General features: G+C 43.2%; 1 long non-coding RNA gene and 1 other non-coding gene across 2 annotated transcripts; one reads left to right on the plus strand and one right to left on the minus strand.

Moving 5' to 3' along the window:
* Positions 1-3,643: 3,643 nt before the first annotated feature.
* On the minus strand, positions 3,644-4,959 carry LOC130503007 (uncharacterized). The gene is made up of 4 exons (XR_008940592.1): positions 4,752-4,959; positions 4,553-4,613; positions 4,250-4,322; positions 3,644-3,981 (listed from the first exon to the last, which is right to left on the minus strand). It is a non-coding gene; the product is annotated as an uncharacterized LOC130503007 (long non-coding RNA).
* Positions 4,960-7,879: 2,920 nt separating this feature from the next.
* LOC130503008 (small nucleolar RNA R71) lies at positions 7,880-7,986 on the plus strand. Its single transcript, XR_008940593.1, has one exon. It is a non-coding gene; the product is annotated as a small nucleolar RNA R71 (small nucleolar RNA).
* Positions 7,987-17,210: the final 9,224 nt, after the last annotated feature.

The raw sequence follows: 17,210 nt of genomic DNA on the forward strand, positions 1-17,210 counted from the left end.
GCGTGGCCCAGCAGATAGCCGGGATCCTCGGGGAAAACTAGGTCAACTTAGTTTTCCTACGTTTTAACTTAACTAAAATCGACAGTGCGAATTTCGGTTCCCACAAGGATCTCTGCCAGGAGGAGCCTGTTGTATATCGCTGCCGACTCCTTGTCCCATCCCTCAACGTTGAAGTCTAGGAGCTTCGGATCATTGAGGTCGATTGGAGCGCCCTCATTCTTGTTCGGCCATGGGTAACCAGGTGGAGCACTCACGGCTGGAGAAGTTGTGCTTCTGGCTGTTCTAGCGTTTTGCATCTTTGGAGGCATCTGCAAAACAAAAACAACACCCAACATCAGAACAGTTCGTCGGTTGTTCTAGCAACGATGGAACAATCCAATCTTCTTGTTCCATCCAAGTCCACCGATTACTAGACAACCTACACAAGCCTCAATCTCAACAGTAGGAATCGCAAAGGCCAATAAGTATAAGCAATAATCGGTTCTTATTCCATTCAAAATCAGCCATGAATTCAATCCTAGTAGCAAATATACTATCAAGAGCTACAATCTAGGAAGAAATCGCAAGCATAAAGGAAAAGAGGATTCAAGAAATCACTCCCAATTCGCGATTTGCATGCGCAAAGAGGGGGAGAGTTCTTGTCCGATTACCTTGAGTGGAGAGGTGAATCCTGCAGAACAACCCAATCTCAAGAAAATCCCAAGAGGTTAGAACCAAAATCGAAGAGAAAGAGAGAGAGATGAGTTCGCGATTTTAGGGTTCTAAGGGGGGGGGGGGGGGGGGTTGTGCGGCGAGAGAGATGAAGTGGGGAAGTGGAATGTTTGGGCTTTTAAAAACCAATCAAAACCGCTTCCCTTCTTTTCTTTTTTTGTTTTTTTTTTTTTTTTTTTGTTCGAGAACTTACCTGGGAACAATCGGCGGAACAACCGCTGGAGTGCTCCCCTGGAGTGATCTCGAATTTTCTTGATTTTTCAACCTGCAAGTTAGTTCCTAGAAAGATAAAGACAAAAAGAAAACAATATTTACACTCACCAGTGGGTTGCCTCCCACCAAGCGCTTGTTTTCTGTCACTAGCTTGACTTCAATGAGCCGATTAGGCTTGAGGGGGATCGCTTAAGGGTATCTCTACACCTTCAGCGATTGTTGTGTCAGCAAGATATGGCTTGAGACGCTGACCATTGACAACAAATTCTCCTCCTCTTGTGTCCAGCAACACAACAGCTCCATAAGGGCGAACCTCCTTGATGGTGAAATGTCCAGACCATCTAGATTTAAGCTTTCCAGGGAACAGCTTAACCCGTGAATTGAAGAGTAAGACCTGATCGTTCGGTGCAAAGCTTCTGCTAATGATTCGTTTGTCATGGAACGCCTTGGTCTTTTCCTTGTAGATCTTAGAACTCTCATAGGCCAGATGCCTGATCTCCTCCAACTCGTGGATCTGAATGGTTCGCCTCTCCTTGGCGGGTTTGATGTCGAAGTTGAGTAGTTTGACAGCCCAAGCGGCCTTGTACTCTAACTCAACAGGTAGGTGGCACGCCTTGCCATAGACCAGATGATAGGGAGTGGTCCCTAGAGGGGTCTTGTAGGCTGTTCTGTACGCCCAGAGAGCATCGTCAAGCTTAAGGGACCAGTCCTTGCGGGTGGTGTTGACAGTTTTCTACAGGATGTTCTTGATCTCTCTGTTGGAAACTTCCACTTGACCACTTGTTTGAGGATGATAGGCGGTTGCAACCTTGTGTTTGACACCATTCTTGCTCAGCAACCCTTGGAACAACTTGTTGATAAAGTGAGTTCCACCATCGCTTATAACCACTCTAGGCACTCCAAATCTCGGGAAGATAATGGAGGTGAACATCTTGATTACAACTCGCGCATCATTGGTTGGGCTAGCAATCGCTTCTACCCACTTGGAGACATAGTCCACAGCAACTAGGATGTACTCGTTCTTGTGAGAGACTGGGAATGGTCCCATGAAATCGATCCCCCAGCAATCGAACACTTCAACTTCCAAGATGTAGTTCTGAGGTATCTCGTTTCTCTTGCTTATACTCCCCATCCTTTGGCATGAATTGCATCGAGATATGAAAGCGTGAGCATCTCTGAACATAGTGGGCCACCAGAAGCCGGCTTGTAGGATCTTGGAAACCGTCTTGAAGGTGGCAAAGTGACCAGCATAGGAAGAACCGTGGCAGTAGTGAAGGATACCTGGAATATCAGCCTCTGGAACACACCTCCTGAAGATCCCATCCTTACCTTGCCGATAGAGATACGGCTCATCCCAGAAGTAGTGTCTTGCCTCCCTTAGAAATTTCCTTTTCTCATTCCCAGTGAACCTCAAAGGCTCTTTCTCAGCTGCCAAGAAGTTGGCAATCTCAGCAAACCATGGGAGGTTCGGGTACTCCTTCTGGATCACTGCAACGAATGCTCCTTCTATGCGGGAACAGTCCTTGATGACAGGTGATGACTGTTCCATGTTGCGCAGACCAATCGCATTTACGTACTCCATCGGTTGTTCCACATCTAGAACTGTCTCATCTGACACTTTCATCCTGGAGAGATGATCTGCTACTCCATTATCAACCCCCTTCTTGTCTCTTATCTCCAGATCAAACTCCTGGAGCAAAAGAATCCATCTTAAGAGCCGGGGTTTAGCATCCTTCTTCGTGAGTAGGTACTTGAGGGCCGCGTGGTCTGTGTGCACAATCACTTTTGATCCAACCAGATAGGATCTGAACTTCTCAAAAGCGAACACGATGGCAAGGAGCTCTTTCTCTGTGGTTGCGTATCGGCACTGAGCTTCATCTAAGGTTCTGCTCGCATAGTAAATCACGTGAAGCTTCTTGTCTTTACGCTGTCCAAGGACTGCTCCCACTGCAAAATCACTTGCATCCGTCATGATCTCAAAAGGAAGATCCCAGTCTGGAGGTTGGACAACTGGTGCACTGACTAGAGCTCCCTTGATCGTGTGAAATGCGGTTAGGCAGTCACTGTCAAAAGCAAATTGAGCTTCCTTGCAGAGCAATCGAGTGAGTGGTCTCGCGATCTTGGAGAAGTCCTGGATGAACCTCATATAGAACCCAGCATGTCCTAGGAAACTCCTGATCCCTTTCACTAAAGTAGGTGGTTGCAGACTCATCATGACCTTGATCTTTGCCTTGTCCACCTCAATGCCTTTCTCTGATATCTTGTGTCCCAGAACAATCCCATCTCTGACCATGAAGTGGCATTTCTCCCAGTTCAGCACCAGATGCTTCTCCTCGCATCGCTTCAGCACCCTGCACAAATTTGACAAACATACATGAAAGGAGCTCCCATAGACGCTGAAATCGTCCATGAAAACCTCCATTATGTCTTCGATCAGATCAGTAAAAATCGACATCATGCATCGCTGGAAGGTCGCTGGAGCATTGCACAAGCTAGGGATGTCCAAACGGGCTACCCGGCCCGTTTACGTCCAACTCCATATATGTCCAAACCCGTTTAATAGATGTCCATTTAAAGCCCGTTTAAACTAAACCCATTTAAAACCCATTTATATAAGCCCATTTAACATCAAACCCATTTAAAACCCTTTAAAAGCCCGTTTATTTTTTTAAAAATGAACATAACCTATCTGCATCATAAAAAGAATGAAACCTGAAACCTGTCATATAAAACATAATTGAAACTCAAAGTTTACAAATCACAACATAACTCAAATATAAAGTTCTACTTCACAGCAAGTGTCCATAAGTTACTCTTTTCATTTTTGAACCACCAGGACCTGTCCATGATTAAAACATAGCCTATCAGTCTATTTCGCTGCTTGTGTTGATGCAGTAGCTTGTGTTTCACACTGAACGTCTGCTTCTGCCAACTCCTCATCGACATCAAATTCAGCATCTTCATCTTCCTCAAATTCAGCATCTTCATCATTCATATCCATGTATTCACGTTGAGCTTCAAGAAGCGCCATAGTGTGCACAGATTCAGAGTCCATCCCTGCAAAAAAAAATGAAACAAAGTGAGTATTAATGCAACTTATATTCTTAAAATCATTCCATTAAAGAACCTATATAAACAAGTTTAAGACATACAGATTACAGACTCATACACTTTAGTAGTGGAAGAATTGAAATAACACTATTATACAAAGCGTGAACTAATGTGCTAAGCAAATGCCAATGATGAAAAAAAATTACAGAACACAAACTAGTTTAAAAACCAGTACAGATCTCACACCACACACAAACAATAAAAGTGAAACTACCTTGAGATGATAGAAGCCACGATCCTCTTTCTTCCACTACAAACGAACGGCTACAAAACCATCATCCCCTCCCCTACACACGTTAACAAAGAGAGAAGAGTGACTTTGATTAATAATACTTTTCCAACCAAATTAAAAGCAAACGTCATCATAATCTACATGATTAAACTAAAACCGTCCTCATGTGCAATAATATACACGTGATGAAATCACAAGCTTAAGGACCCAGATCAAGCACAAGCAACAAGCTTTTGACAAATGAGAAAACTTTTATACAAATAATCTAAATCCATAAACACGAACCTTGACCGTAAAAGGATGCGAGTAAGAGAGAGTGTCTTGCTTCCTCTACACTTGTTTCATACTGATTCACACATGGAAAAAAAACTTTGTCAGTATGCTTAAACGAACTCAAAGTCGCTTGAAGGACCCATTTTTAAACAAACCCACAAATCAGTCTGAAACAGCAATTTCAGTAATAATTTTTCCTTTAAAAACGAACCTTGACTGTCTCTAAGATGCGAGGAAGAGAGAGTGAAGACGAAGAAGTAGAAGACACGAGATGAACAGACAAATCGAAACCCAAGAAGGCACTTTGATATTCGAAACCCTAGAAGGCATTTTGATATTTTCGAAAGGAGGCAAGAAGATGAAGACTGAAAACGACGACAAAGAGATTAGGTTAATGTTAACGCCATAAAAACGACATCGTTCAAACAGAGAAAAAAAAATAAATGGGCTTAACGGGCTGTCCAACTATTTTTATTGAAACCCGTTTATTAAACGGACATACGTGGACAAACCCGTCGAAACCCGTTTAATATAATTAAGTAAATGGGCTCTATATGGACACAAAAACTAAACGGGCTTGGACGTAAATGGGTAGAGAAGCCCGTTTTGACATCCCTAGCACAAGCCAAAGGGCATCCTCCTGTATGCATATGTTCCATAAGGGCATGTGAACGTCGTCTTCTCCTGATCATCTGGGTGGATGGGAATCTGAAAGAAACCTGAATAACCATCTAAAAAGCAGTAGTAAGGATGGTTAGCCAATCTCTCAAGCATTTGATCAATAAAAGGAAGTGGGAAGTGATCCTTACGAGTCGCAGCATTCAACTTACGAAAATCAATGCACATGCGATGACCAGTAACTGTTCTAGTGGGGATCATTTCATTCTTTTCATTGGTTATCACAGTGATCCCACCTTTCTTAGGTACTACATGCACAAGACTAACCCACTTACTATCAGAAATCGCATAGATCACACCTGCTTCTAGAAGTTTCATTATCTCTTTCTTTACAACAGCTTTTAGATTCGGGTTTAACCTCCTCTGATGTTCTACAGAAGTCATCGGTTCATCTTCCAGGTGTATTCTATGCATGCACAGATCAGGTGAAATGTCAGGTATGTCAGCTAGAGAATAACCTAAAGCCTTACGATATTTCCTCAGCTCACACAAAAGCAGAGCAGTCTCTGCATTGTTCAGGTCAGCATTCACAATGACAGGATAAGTGGAGTTGGGTCCAAGAAATGCATACCTGAGTCCCTTGGGAAGGGATTTGAGCTCTACCTTTGGAGCTTTCAGCTCGCTCCATGAGTCATCGGTCTGAGCTGCCGGGACTGACGGGTTCTGAGGCGCAGTTGTTCCAGTCGCTGTGCCGGACTCACTGTTCTCCCCCAGACTTAGATTCGCCACCATTCTCTCAATACTCCTGGCTGAATCCAGGATATTGGCATAAGCATCAGCATCAACACTCTCTAGACTCTGCTCGGATTCAGCTCTGACTAAGGCGAGTTCAAGCGGATCCTCGGTAAGAATCTCCTCGATCATTCCCTCATGCGGCTCTAATGGATCACCTTCTTCTTGGACAGTGAAAGTTTGTCCATCCAGCATCGGTTTCTTGAGCATCTGATCCATCTCAAACTTCATTACAATATCTCCAAGGTGGAGATCAATCTTCCCTTGTCGGACATCAATGATAGCTCCAACAGTGCAGAGGAATGGTCTGCCTAGGATCAGGGGATCATTGGAATCTTCCTCAACTTCCAGAACAACGAAATCGGCAGGAACAAGGGTGTTTCCAACCAGAACTTGAAGATCTTCTAGGATCCCAACTGGAGACTTAACAGATCGATCATCAAACACTAGGGACATCCTGATAGGCTTGAAGTCCGAGTATCCAAGGCGCTTAGCCACTGTATAAGGCATAAGGTTTATGCTCGACCCTAGATCGACCAATGAGCATGAGAAAAGTGTTCTCCCAATCTGAACCGAGAGAACAAACTTTCCTGGATCACTCATCTTCTTGATCCTTCTGTTATGGAGCACCGCGCTGCACTCCTTAGAGACAATCATGAACTCACTGTCATCAGATATCTTCCCAGAGATCAGTCCTTTGACAAAGCTACGCATGGATGGTATCATCTGGATCGCACTCATCAGAGGGAGCTTGACAGTTAGGTCTTCTAGCATCTTCCTGCACTTCATCTCTTCCTTATCCTTGCGTGTAGCCTTAGCTGGAACAGGGTAAGGAACTTTCGGTACATACTGACGAGCAGGAGAAGGTGCTGCAGTCAGTGGAACAACCCCAGCGGGTCGCTCTGCTTCCGTCGGAACAGTCTCAGTAGGTTGTTCTGCATCATCCTCATCTGTGGGTACAGCTTTAGATGGCTGATACGACTCCTTCTGCTTCCCTTTTCCGCCGATGTGAATCTCCTGGGGTCTAGATCAGGCAGTTGCTTTCCACTCCTCAACCCTACTGCATTGCACTCCTTGGGATTCTTGTCTGTTTTTCCAGGGAGAGTTCCTTGCTGTCTCTTCACATTCTCAGCAGTTTGAGCAATCTGAATATCCATCTGTCTCATATGGCTTGAGACATTGTCATACTTCGCACTCAGGTCATTGAACATATGATTCATCCTGGTGTTGATGTCGTTTGTGACCTGGTTCAGTGCTTTCCCCTGGATCTGCTGTCCTTGGAGCAGTTGGCTCATCATATTGGCGAGGCTCTTCATGTCATCATTCGGAGCAGTCTGAGTCGGTTGTGCAGCTTGCTGATGGACCGGCTGTTTCTGGCTGTGGAATTAGGCATTCTGAGCTGGGTTGAGGACAAAGGTTCTTCCCTGATTGCCATAAGGCCTTTGGTATCCACTGTTCTGACCCTGGGTTCCTTGAGCTTTATCGTCTGGTTTAGGGGCGTTGAACAGGTGGGGATTGTTCCTCACGTTTGGGTTCGGGTGATAGTTCTTGAACTGCCATCCTTGCCCATTTACATAACTCACTTCATGCTGATCCTCAGCCGACTGACCTGCCTCTGATGTGCCTTCCGAGGTAGCTTTATCCTGAGGGGATTCTTCCATGATGAAGACCTGGTTCTGGTTACTCTTGATCAGCTGATCGACCTTGGCAGAGAGCTCATCGATCTTGCTGTTGTCGATGCTCTTCACCTTCTGAGTGCGATCAGTCTCGCGGTTATTGTCAGCTGATCTTGAGGCCATGTTCTCAATCAACTCGAATGCACCCTGAGTGGACTGAGTCATGAAATCTCCCTTACTGGCTGAATTCAAAGCTTTCCTGTACTCCCAGCCTACTCCATCGTAGAACACTCCCAGCAGATAATCTTCCTCAAAACCGTGATGTGGGCACTCTCTGCGGTAGTCATTGAATCGCTCCCACGCATCGCAGAACGGCTCGTCCACCAACTGTTTGAAGGTCACGATTTTCTGTCTCAGAGCTGCCGTCTTCGATTTCGTGTAGAAGTGGCTTAAGAAGGCCTCTCGGACTTGTTCCCAAGTGGTGAGTGATCCTGTGGGTAGTGAATCAAGCCAGCGAGCAGCTTTTCCATCAAGAGAGAAAGGGAACAGGGTACACTTGATGTAATCGGGTGGTACTCCATTCGCTTTAGTGAAACCACACATCTTCTCAAAGTGCTCGATGTGGTCCATCGGTATCTCAGCAGGAAGTCCATTGAAGATCTTCCTTTGCACTAGACTTATCAAGGCTGGCTTGATCTCGAAGTCTTGCCTAGTGCACGGTGGAGGGGTTATGGCAGATCGCGTAGCAGGCAGATTACGCAGCAAGTTTCTCTGCCCGATCTGGACCACTTCCTCATGTTGGTTCTGCTGGTTCGCAGCATTCAGAGCAGCTTGCTCGGCAGCAGCTTGCTGTGTTTGGATTGTTTGCTGCATCTGCTGCATCTGCTGTTGCATGAGTGCAATTGCAGCAGTGAGATCATCTGCATGATCACCCATGTTGGTGTTCGTTGATCTCGGCTGTTGACGGTTCTGTCGTTCCAATCTCGCTAGTTCTTCGTTAGTAAGCTGATGCAATGGTCCTTGTGCGTTGCTCCGAGTATGTCTACTGGTCATGCACCTGGATCATCAGCTGAAACAAAGAAAATAAAACGAGTTAGATATCTTAGACTAGATATGAAACCGAAAATTAGAGGTAAAAAATCTGGTCCCCGGCAACGGCGCCAAAACTTGATACACTAAAAATGAATCCTTGCTACTGCCAAGTTAACAGTTGCAATTGTAGTATTTGAGATTCAAATCCAGAGGACCAGTCTACACTCTAATTCTATGAGTTCCGAAATCAAGCTAAGAAGAAGATAAATATTTGGTTTAAAAAGGTGACGTAGAGAACAAGTAAAAAGCACAAGCGATGAATTCAATTTAAAAGGAGTTAATCTAGGATGAATGCGAGTGATCTCAATCACGACCGAGCAGCTATTCAGGTTCGATGCAGTTCTATCTAGAACTCGGAGAACAGGCTAGAACAACACACTGTCGTGTAGTTGATCCTTTCACCGATCAGACCCAGCTCCTAAGATGTCGCTTGGTCTGAGATCTGATGGTGAACCTTAATGAATGACTCCGATCTGTTCACAATGCACCTTATCATCTACTTTTGTGTGGCTAAGGATGCAGTGCTCATTCATACAAGATCTAGCAACCTATTACACTTTTGATGCACAGATTTACTTGGGATCAAACGCTAGATGATCAGTTTAACGCAGGCATGAAACAATGAATGAATGAAGATTTACTAATTGATAACCTATCTATGCTCGGTCGCGAATGCACTCTATCACCCTAGATCAACAGTCGACTACTCAATCATGATGCAGAGAAAAACAACAGATGAAACTGAAATACTCATGATCAGATTAAGAAGAAATAAACTAGGGTTCAGGTTGTTCTCTCGAGTGAGATGAGAGCCTTCTCCCTTACAAAAGCTTGAATCCAAAGTATGAAACTTGTCTCTTGCAAAAACTAGCGTAAAAAATAGAAAATAGATAGATGGCGTTTTTATATGGAGGCGCCAATCAGAAGAAAAGAGATTAGGGCATCAGGGCTTTAATTCCCGAAATAGGAGTTTCCATATTCGTCTGGAACAATCTCCGGATCACTCCGTCTGCTTGTTCCGCTTGCGATAGAACAGTCTCGGGACTGTTCTCTTGAGTGTTCTCCGCAGGAATGCTCCAAAATGACTTCTTTTCATCAGGCACCTTCTCTTCTTCCTTCTACTAACTCCAGACCTGTAAAAGGTCAAAAAGGACTAGACTGACACGAATTAGTGACTTTAAACAAATGAAAACATATATACAATGATGTGAAAAACACCATATATCAAGGTTGCATAAAGCATGCTCTGTACGGAGAGGTTGCTAGGAAGCATGCTTCGTCGTGTGACACCTTATCGGGGTTACATGTCAGTTTCATTGCATGTTCTAGCTCGCGTGCCTTTGTGACTGTGAGTTAGGTGTTCCGTGGTTGAGAAAGTGAGGAGAAAGGTTGTGATATTAAGTATAGCCATAGTGAGGCATATATTTATTATTATGCTAATGTTGGATTATATTCCGCTGCTTATCTTATTTATGTTAGTCTCGAGTGATGATTATTGTGATTGTGGTTGATTGATTTACTTGCAGGTTCCTTTTACTTGAAGTTAGATCATGGCAGGAGGCCAAATCTAACTTAGTAACTGGGTGATTAGATAGTAGTTTCTGATTGATAATTGGATATTGGTTGTTGAGTTGTTTTCATGCAGGGTCCCGTTACTTAAAGTTAGATCATGGCAGGAGGCCAAGTCTAACTTAGTAACGATTTGCTTAGCTTTAGTATAGATTTCTTGCTAGGGCAAAATTGATTGTTATTTTGGGTTTTCTGGGTTAGTTCTAGGTTAGGGTAGAGGTAGCCAGGTCGCTGAGTAACATTAGGTTACTCATCCATCTCCGTTGTCCTTTTTGCAGGTTTCTTTAGTAGGACGATCGGATATCTTGGTGCTGGACGTTAGGACCGCCGGTGTAGATTTTCATGCCTTTTGTAAACGGTACCTTGTGAATTGTGTTTAGTTGACTCGATTTGGCATTAGGCCGGGCGCCAGTCTTGAATTATTTTGCTGTATGAATATTTCTATGTTTTATATGCGCTTCATGAGTACTCTGATATTTGACTAGTCCGGTCTAACACAACGTTAGGTCGTGGTACGGGTTGAAAAGCCTTAGGCTTCGATCTAACGGAAACCGTTAACTCTAGATACGGGTTGCAAAGCCTTATGCCTTGAGTTAGCGGGACGAGTTAGTGGATTAACTGGTCTAAGTCGTGGAGTAAATTTTGTGACTCTGACCGATCGTCCCTAGCCCGTCAAGTAGCGCTTCCGGACCATGGTGTTGGGTTGGACGGTCAGTCATGTTCTTGTTTGATTGTTGGCTGGCCTGTTGGCCTTTCATCTCCAACCCTTGGCGTTGGTCGCTCCGTCGGTCATATTCTTGTTTGATTGTTGGCCGGTGGTTCGACTTATTTCTAGGACGGTTCTGGGGTGTTACAGAGACCCTAGGTTCACATCTTATTTCTGGAGGGCTTTTCAAAAGGCCTTGGGAACTAGAGTGAACATGGTACATCTTATCATCCACAAACGGATGGTCAGTCAGAAAGAACCATCCAGACCTTGGAAGACATGCTAAGGGCATGTGTTCTAGACTGGGGTGATTCATGGGAGAAGCACTTACCACTGGTGGAGTTTGCATGCAACAACATCTTTCACACCAGTATAGGCATGTCTCCTTATGAGGCATTATATGGGCGGCCTTGCAGGACACCTTTATGCTGGATCCAAGGGGGGGAGCGCAGCTTAATAGGTCCTGAGATTGTGGAAGAGACCACAGAGAAGATCAGGCTGGGCAAAGAAAAGATGAAGGAGGTACAAGACCGCCAGAAGAGTTATGCTGATAAGAGAAGGAAACATCTTGAGTTTGAGGTTGGTGATCTAATCTATCTCAAGATGATTACTTTCAAAGGTAGGGCCAGGGTTTCTGGAAGGAAGAAACTGGACCCTAGGTTCTTAGGTCCGTTTAGAATACTTGAAAGAGTTGGAGCAGTGGCATACAAGTTGGATTTGCCATCTGCAATGGATGCTTACCATAATGTTTTCCATGTGTCTCAACTAAGAAAGTGTCTAACGGATCAGGACATTGCATTTCCTGAGATTCCAAAAGATCTTGGTAAGAACATCACCTTAGAGGCAAGGCCGGTTCGGATCATTGATCGGATGGAAAAGGCAATGAGAAAGAAGACAGTTTCTATGCTTAAGATAGTATGGGAATTCAATGTCAAGGACATTATCACTTGGGAAAGAGAGACAAGGATTAAGGCTGAGTATCCTGAGTGGTATAGTCAGTATGTGGATGGTGAGCCATCGAGTTTGAACTCAGGGACGAGTTCCTTCCAAGTGGGGGAAACTTGTCATGTCCCTGGTACGAGGAGATGCACCAGTCAGGTCATATGATCTAAAGACCAGCGTATCATGGTCCAAACAGAAGGTTAAGTGCATCAGATAGCTGAGACTTGAACAGAATAAGAAGGAAAGAAGCTAAAGAGAGCTGGACGAGTGATCCGGAAGCTAAACAAGGTCCGGAGGAAGCTCATCCAGCTAGGTGGAGCTGGAAGGTAGTTCATACAGTGTGAGCTAGCTCACTGGAGGTGGAAGACTAGCTCACTCATCTGGAGCAGCTAGCACTCAGCTCATCTCAGCTGGGTGGAGTGATTGATTCTTGGCTGGTGGTTGCGGGTCATGGACGGTTATGGACCGGATCATTGATATACCATGGATTTTTACCCCTTTTTACCCATGGTATATAAGTGTTTTATATACTATTTATTATTTATTGGAGTCTATTTAGAGTATTTACAGATTCAGGGACGATTTGGAGATATATGGTGATTTTGGTGCGTTTTGGAGTCTTTCGCAGTGCATGACTGCACAGACGCTTCAGATGTTTAGCTCTCGATGGAGACCTTGCCACCATTGGATTTCGCTCATATTTGGACAAAAGATAGAGCTTTACGTTAGCTTTCCAATACCACCGGTTTGAGGTCAATCCCACGGTTAGATAGGAAGTTATGCCAATTTTACTGAAGAGTGGTCAGTCTGCCTCGCGAGAGGGACATCAGAATGTTGGCTGAGTATATTTCATGACCGACTGAAGCCCAGGAGTCATAACAAAGTTAACAAAATATCCTTGACGACCAGAAACCCTATTTATGTTATTTCTAATTAAGCCATTGTTGAGGGCTACGCTTTAGACGCTCTTTACGCTTTCTTTTGGTTTCATTGTTCTTAGTTAGGAGAGAAGGGAGGAACTCCCTGAGAGTCCTCCTGGAACTCCTTTGGTTTTGGTTTATTTATCTATTGCATTTTCATCTATTCATCTATGATTTCTGTGGCAACTATCATGTCTGAATAGATCCACCTGTTAGATCTAAGGTTCAGATAGGATTATGGGATTAGCCCCAATCTATAGATTGCTGAGTTGTGATATTCATCAAATGGATTGAACTCTATGCTTGTTCTAGAGTAGCTAACTAGAGCATAAATCACTAGGATCTTTGATATCTTGAATTATCTGTTTGAACTAGTGTCTCCTTGGAGAAGAGCTAACCGCCCTCCTTGAGACCTAGTGTTCATTATCGGCTCGCGCCTAGGCATATCTAGAAGCCGTAGATCGATATCCCGACAGGTGAATTGACCGCCGAGCGAAAGGTGTATCGCTCGATATCTCTAAAGGATATCGATCGACTCTTTTTCTGTGTCAACATACGACAGTTGAGGCCAGAGATTTAGATCATTTAACCAGTAAGACATCACTCGGAGTTAAGCGTCTGAGTTCTATGGTATCATGCAAGCAACTTATTAGGCATTTATAGATATTATAATCTCCATTCCTGAATAATAACTATTAGATCTAGTGTGTGCCTTAGCTCCTTGTGGATTCGATCCCTAAGTACTATAACTTGACCTCTTTTGATGAGAGTAAAATTCACTCCTTAGAATAATTTGGGTGGTATCAAATTTGGCGCCGTTGTCGTTGAGCTTCGATCACCATTAGATCTTGTTTAGTTAGATTTTGTTTAGGTTTTATAATTGTTCAAAAATCTCACAAATTTCTTTTTCTTTTGTTTCAGGTACATACCAGGAGCAACAATGAAGAGAGGATTTTTAGGGTTTTCAAATAAGTCTGCTGGTTTATGCACTATCCGTAAGTCTACGAGTGTAGTAACGATCGACACCCTCCAAGCAACATCGATCGACAGCATACACCAGAAATCGATCGACATAGTACATCACGAATCGATCGACACCCTACAAGAACCGGTGATCAACAAAGTACACAAATCGTCAAACGACACTGTTCACAAGAACACTGTTCACACGGGTATTGTTCACGCGCGAATACTGTTTATCCCGAAACTGTTCACGCGGGTACTGTTCATCCCGGTATCAGAGCTAAAGGCTCCCATATCTTTCAAACCTGTACCAGATCGACCATAAACTAAAGGATAGAAATAACCAAATCTTTTGGAGCCTTTAGCTCTTATACCAAATGTTACAGGCTGGGATCCAGACTGCAAACTGGTGGGGTTGAGAACAAGATTATGGTCGATCTGGTACAGGTTTGGAAGAACTTGATGCTTGGATAAAAACTGCCCAAATTGTACCTGAAACAAAAGGAACTTTTATGAGTTTTTATAGTTTTATAAAATGAAGAACAGGAAGTAAAACTATGAAAATAAAATAAGAACAGAAACAAAGATGATTTTTATAGATTTTAGATTTATAAAATGAATCAAAACAAAAGATGCAAACAGAAATAAAACAAGAGAAATAAAAAGGGATAGAGATGGTGATGGAATCTGTTGCTGGATGTGTATCTCTCTCAATAGATCAGTGGATGGATGATGAGTAGAAGATGGGATTAGCCTTGCTGGATGTGTATCACTCTCAAGGCAAATCGATGGATGGTTGATGGGATGAAGAATCGCCACAAGCTTGGTGGTTGGAGCTTGATAAGATTCAGGCTGCTCTCTCTTGTTTTTCACACTAGAAAGACTTAGGTTTTTCTTTGCAAATGCAAAACAATTTCATAAAAGACTTGGAGGCTGCAAAATCGGCCACTACACATGGTTTTATAGCCATCCCTTTATTGGGTTTCAAGATGGCAAAAAGGCTTAAACAAATGGCCAACTCTCAAATAAAATAAAAGGCTGACAAATGCCCAAAGTCTTAAACCAAAATAAAATTAAAATAAAATAGAAAAACCGGTTGCTGGTTGAGATGCCTAAACCAAAGCTCATAGTATGCTTGCATGTTGCCTCATTAAAACCTTATCGGGAAAACCCAGTGGGACAAAATCCGATGAAGGAAAAAGAGTACAACACATACTACTTACTTTGGTGGTCGGCTAGATCTCTGAACCGGAAGAAAATTGGTTGGATGGATTGGAGATTGATTCTGAACCAAGGTTGAATGTGGAGATGATGAAACCGGCTTGGTTCTGGTCGAGTGATCTGAATTGGATTGGACCGGCTGTGTCTTGAACTTCAATTGAACCGGCTTGGTCTTGTATCTTCAATTGAATCATCTCTTCAATCAATAGCTGGTTCTGGCCGGTTTGTCCATCTTGATCTAGGATCTGTTGGACAGCCTTGGAGAACCCTTCCCTTATCGCCCTGGTTCCACTCCTAGTGGTCGGACCGCGCCTAATTATGGGAACCTCTACTTGGATGGCCTCATCAATGGTGGCGGCCTCATGGGACATTTTGGTAGAGATAAAAGGGATTCCCAGTTATCATTGATTCCTCACTTCTCCAATGATGTCAGGAAATTTGGAGTGAGACTACACAAGTCTGTTGGAAAGAAGAGGAGAAATTGGAAGAAGCGGAAACGAACCAAGGGAGGTTCTCAGTTACCATTGACTCCTTACTTTTCAGATTGTGTCAGGACATCCAGAGTGCGCAACAAATGCATTTTACATCCATTTGCAAAGCTTCGAGCACTTCTTATTACTGAGATGATAGACAAAGGAGAAAAGTCTATGGAGGAGGCTTTCACACAAGAATGATAAAGCTTCAAAAAGTGGACATTGAGACTTGTTTTGGAGCATGTTCTCATTCTCATCCGGACCAAATTAGATCTCCAAAAGTCAAGCTAATGACTAAAAATAAGCGCTGAGTGGGAGACAATCCACTGTTAGGTAAAAATCAGGGGATATAATCAAGGAAGATGAGTTTCCACAAGAATGACCATGGCTGGCCAGCATCGGTTGATAGAGTATCACTAGCGTCGATCGATCGCCACTTAACTGTGTTGATCGATAGAGGATCAAGAGTATCGATCGCCACTTAACTGTGTTGGTCAATATTCACATCAAAGTTAGGTATACTGTTTTTCCTTGTTAATTATTGTCCTTATGATTTATTCTTCCACCAATCTTAGACTGTATAACACTGGTAACAGTGTTGTTGAAGTCTGGGGGAGGTCGTACTAATATTATAATTTAGATTAGCTATTTAGAATAGGGACCCGAGTAAACGATTGCCATAATATCGACCGACGAGAAGAAGACGATATCGATCGACATAACCAAATCTGCCACGACCGATGACAACACATTTACATCGATCATTATCTATTCCGGTCAGGTATTTCGTTCTAACTTGTTAAATTGAGTACATATGGTTTATTTATCACCAATCTCCGACTTGATAACACCATTATAGTGTTATTTAAGTCTGGGGGAGGTTCTACTGATATTGTGTTTTAGTTAGTGAAAAAAAAACAATAAAAAAATTAAAAAAATAAACCAGATCCAAGTGTAGACGATTGCTTAGCACATCGCCCGATGAGACCAGCTCGATATCGATCGCCAGCACTTCATATCAAACAATCGATTGTCTCTTCATTGTGTCAAACGATCTCTCTAACCATCGACCGATGAGACCATGTCGATATCGTTCGACAGCGCTTCATCTTCAACAATCAATTGATACTTCATTGTGTCGATCAACACAGACATCAGCTAGCTGGTATATCGTTTTTACTTGTTAATTTTGTGCTATTGCTTTAAGATTTTCACCTATCCACCGACTGTGTTACACTGGGGACAGTGTAATTTAAGTCTGGGGGATTACTAACGATTATCTACTTTATGAGTCTTATCTAAAATGTTTTCAAAAAAGGGGATGATGATCTTAATCGATTTACTACTTGTCATCTAACCACTCTTTAGACCAGTCTTATAGTTACTGACTGCAGAAGTACTAGAGATACTAAAGTGGATCAACCTGTCAACTATGTTTGCACTTGCTGAAATTGTTTGAAGGAACCAAAGCTGACCTCCAACTTAATACTGACTTGGTTTGCTTGTCTTGGGGCTTGGTATACAAGGGATCGGAATCCTCCTACAAGTCTGGAAGGTAAAAAGTCTGTGTGTTTCTGGTTCCCTTCCTTCTCTCTCTTCGGCATCTCAAAGATCTAAGTTTAAGTTATAAAAGATTTATATGACTTCTTGAGAGGCAGAGGGGTAGGAGTGTCTCCTGCGACCCCATTATTCTAAATCTCAAGGATGATCACACATTGTGGAAACGAGGGATAGGTAAATTACCTGTGACCCCATTAT

This window comes from Raphanus sativus, unplaced genomic scaffold (genome assembly GCF_000801105.2).
Source record: "Raphanus sativus cultivar WK10039 unplaced genomic scaffold, ASM80110v3 Scaffold0762, whole genome shotgun sequence".
Taxonomy (NCBI): domain Eukaryota; kingdom Viridiplantae; phylum Streptophyta; class Magnoliopsida; order Brassicales; family Brassicaceae; genus Raphanus; species Raphanus sativus.